Source organism: Microtus ochrogaster, linkage group LG1, assembly GCF_000317375.1.
Source record: "Microtus ochrogaster isolate Prairie Vole_2 linkage group LG1, MicOch1.0, whole genome shotgun sequence".
Classification (NCBI taxonomy): Eukaryota; Metazoa; Chordata; class Mammalia; order Rodentia; family Cricetidae; genus Microtus; species Microtus ochrogaster.
This window is the reverse complement of record NC_022027.1, coordinates 37,979,882-37,984,637: the sequence shown is the minus strand read 5'-3', so window position 1 is coordinate 37,984,637 and position 4,756 is coordinate 37,979,882.

Here is a 4,756-nt window from a genome sequence, read left to right as displayed (position 1 = left end):
ATAAATAAATAAATAAATAAATAAATAGGAATTCTTTCCCAGGACTTATTCAGGGCTGCTGAGTGTCAAAAATCCTGCCAAGTGAAGTTTCTCCTCTGCTAGGGGCTTCCTTCATTTAGAGCTTTTTATTGCCTACATCTGTTCTTCAGATTTAAATAAAAGTGATCTTTGAGTTGTATGCAGTTGAATTCTTCTTATCAATTTTTCTCTTCTTATGGACACCAGTTCTTTGTAATTATTCTTTTCATTACACATAATTTCTGTTTATTTTACAGATGAGACATGAAAATGACAAAATCATGTATTCTCTCATTGGCAGCAAACATTTTTTTTCTAGCTTCTTTTCTGTAAGAATGAAACATGTATTTATTAACCTTCAGTATATTTTATTTTACACGTAATATTTCATTTCAATAAAGACATCTTTACTTTGAACTAACACAGCCTTTAAACCTTTAAATATATATATATAAAGCATGCAAGTTTTGTCTGGAAGGGGAAGATAGGATGATTTCTAATTTAACTTATACAAAGAACTATCTATGCTAATAACTTCTACGAGAAAATTATAATCACAATATACTAATCTGTAAGTATGCTAATTTGCGGTTAAATGGACATTGAATAATTCTCATTATTTGTGAGTTAGAGTTGTAGGAACCTATGCAATGAATAGAATTGGTTGTTTTGCTACATAGAATTTATGTTACAAATGAATAGAACAATTTAAGAAACATTTTAAGGGAGCACTGGAATACAAGGCCCATCCTAGTCTCCACTATACTATTTGAATCCGGTGTAAATTATAGTAGTATACAAACAGTAATATAATTTTATTTGAATTTATCAATCCTTATTCAAGGTAAATTAAATTTTATTTTGACAGGGTTAAATTATTATAGTTAGAACAAAGGTCCACCAGATGTCTAAGGCGACAGCAGCCACCTCTGTCTTTGACTAGCAATCACAGGTTGTTGTTTCCAAAACTTGTGAGAAGATGGTGGCTGTAGCTCCAAGCATCTCTACATTAAAAGTCATCTGTAAAGAGAGCATCCTTCTTGAGTTTTACTTTTTTATAGAAAGAAATGTTTCCTATACTGTTCTGTGTACTTGCTCGACTATTAGAGAGTATGTCTGCATCTAAACCACTTGCTGACAAATGAACGAATCGGCAAATAGAAATATACCCAAGGCTGGAAGCAAAAAAGCACTTCTTCAGGGATGAATATTAGAAATGTTTGTGATGAACACTTATAAAACATTATAATGAAGTATATTGTCTTGCATAATTAATGTAAGCAAATAAACAAATTAACATGCACATCACTTTCTTGGAGAAAAGAGATATCTGACAGTCTTGGACTTTTGTCCACTTGGAAGGGATTGCAAACAAAGGCTAGAGCTGCAGATGTGTGCTGTCACAGTTTACGGTACTATGTGCATTTCCTTCAGTCTCCCAGAAGTGTACATATTCAAAAATGAGACCCTGACAAGTTTGATTTTCCCCAATTAGAGACTTGCTTTGTCAGGATCAGAAACTTTATCTCATTCCAAAGTTTGTGTTCTTTTTCCCAAGCCACTCAGTTTAATGCTGAATCCTGGGTCATCTAACAGCATGTTCAAAAGTTCCATTTTTCTCTAATAAAATGATGATAAAATAAAAGTAGCCTCAGAACGAATCCAAGGAAAAAGTTGAAAGACTAAAAGCCTCTTCTGTTCCTTATCAACTTTTTTTCTCTACATTTCATCGTTAATCAAATCCTATTTAATTGAGGAGTACTTTATGTCAAAGTAAAGCACCCTAATGATTACATACATGGGGTTCAGGTTTTATTTAGAGTATCCACAGGATCAGCAAATCTAGTTCCTTTTAATATTTTTTCAGCAAGATGATCAAAGGCTGATGGAGGGAAGATTTTTTTGCTTCTACTTGCTGAGAATTTAAGAGAACTTGAGATGTGAAGATTGGTACATACCTTAGTCAAAATAATTAAAACGGGGAGAAACTAGGTTTGCTGAAAATTTGTAAGTTGAAAAACTGGACAAAAATGATGCTTTTCTACTTACAAGTTTTAAAAATGTTGGGTCTCTTTGAAAGGAAAACAAGATATGAACTGAAGATGAAAGCAGTTAAGAAATATTTTCTTGTGTAGACTTCATACTACCCAGGGTTGTTTAAGAACAGAATGTGTAAATCTTGGCTAGGTCATTAAATCAGACACATGACCAAAGATTGCATGCCAGACGTAACGAACTGAAGCTTTCATCCTTCATCTTTTATTTCCCCCTTTATTGAATATATACTATTTCTCATATAATATACTTTATTATTGTTTCCCGTCCATTTATACCTCTCTATTCCCCCCACCTTCCCTTCTAATATGAACCCCCTCTTTCTGTCTCTCAGTAGATAGCAAACATGTTTCAAGAAATAACAATAAAATAAAGTATAATAAGATAGAATGAATCCTAGTGCATTTGAATAGGACAGAAGAAGTCAACAGGAGAAAAACAGATTCACAAAAGATATAAGAACCAAATAAAGGCACAGGCACACTCCTTCACACACTACCCATCCCATTAAAACACTAAAAATAGTAGCTATAATAAGCAAAGTCCTGTCGTGTAATAAGAGAGAAAAAATAATAAAACAGTAGATGGAATCCTTATTTTAAAATAAATGGGAAACTGATGTGTGTTATATGTGAGTTAGACAGAGAAAGCCATTCTGGCTTGTAAGTATTCACTGGGCACACTGCATCAGCAAACTCCCAGCAAGTTCTACTTTCCTTGCCTCTAGTCATCTTCCTATTTACAGTCTCTATGTAGAAAAAAATAAGAGAAAATCAGAATATATTTCAGGATATAGTAACATATTTAAATATTTCAACGTAGATTTCCAATTTTAGTTAAGGAGGATGGGTAAAATTTAAACCCAGGAAGAACTTGAAATACAGGGCCTGCATAAGTTTCAGCCAGAATTGTTCCCAACTATGAGGGTGGGCAGAGTGGACACAAGCTCCTATTGCTGAGCAATTATCTCCAACTGATATCTGCTTTCAAAGAGAAAATGTAGTTTTCTCCAATGGAGTCTCACTGATTGTATTAACCACACTTAAGGCCAGGCCCCATGTGCAGCAGTAGATAAACAACATATAATAAACTCAGTGGTATTTTTATAGACCATTTGTCTGAGATAGCTATGTTTGGCCTTTTCCTTATATATTATGGTTTCTATTTTTTTTTTGTTTTTTTTATGACTTTTGTGTGTGTGTTGTATGGGTATGTGATTTTTTTTCTTAGTTTCTTCTTTTAAAGACATTCTGTTTATTTGTTGTCTTATTTTCTATTTTGTTTTCTAAAGAGAGAAAGAAAGGTCTGGAATTGGGAAGATTTGGAAATGGGGAGAATCTGGGAGAAATTGGGGTGTTTGATCAAAATATATTTACTGAAAGAAAATTATATATATTATATAAATTATACATATTATACTTTTTTTTTATAATGAAATTATACTAGTTACCTAGAAAGAAAATAAATAATATTTGGTTTTGTAAAGGTGATATTGAGAAATAGAACATAAAATCTACTATTATATGAAAAAACAAGCTATGTGAGATATCATTGTATTCAGATCTTTTAATAAAATTCTTGCAAACAGGTTACACTTCAATAAAATAATATGGCTAATTATTGGAAAGAAATCCTTAAAGTCAAAGTAAGGCTTTGGAGTACATTACTGAGTTCAAAGGTATTTGTTCTATTCATTTCTACCTGAAATCTTGTCAAATGAATTTTATCACCAAATAAAGTCCAATGTTAGAGATAGTTTACACTAAGATAAATGAGACATTAGTTTTAGCGTAAAGTTCCACGAATTTCATTTTTATTTATCATTTTATTTCTTTCTTTGTCCACTCATTTATTGAGACAAGGCATAGGTTTTTGTAGCCCATGTTCATAAACCATGGTTACTTTTGTTATTTTTGCTCAAAGACACAGTTACTAATGCTACTTGACGTTTATTAACCACAGGTAGTGAAAGGTATAACAGACTCACTCAACCATGCGCAGAGCAATCCCGAACTGTAACCTCCTCAAAGTTTTCTCACATCTAATTCCACATCACATATCAAGGAAACTTTGTGCCATGTGATTTCCACAAAAGAATCAGTTGGGACTCTTAGACGTGCTGGATTTTCTGAGTGTGTCATTCAAATGTTAGTTTTGAATGCTTGAACGGTAGTCTTTAGAACTGCTTTGAAATATTTCTTTTATTCATGAAAATAATTATTTAAAATCAAATTATGAGCTTTTTCTTTTAATATTTATAAGATATAAAGAGGGAAACCAATGGGACTGGCATATTATTTCAGCAAGGCTATTAATTATTACTTCAAATGTTACAAACAGATGTAACCATATACATATTGTCTACTTACTCTTTTGTAAAACATCTAATTGATTATAGGTTTGAACATAGTGTGATTAATAATTATCATTTAAAATTTTGTTATTGATCACAGGACATACAGTGCTTCTTTCTTTCTTTTTTCAGTATTGCACATGTGTGACATTTTTTTGCTCATAGCAAAACTAGAATACAATTGGTTGCATGTACTTTTGATTTGCTAACTTTAAGTTTCTTTATTGTATGTCTGTTTTTAATTTCATTGATTACTAATGTATTTTGATTTCACCTGCATTGTTTGAGATTCAGTATCATCTCTCAAGAATTTCATATATTCATTTATTC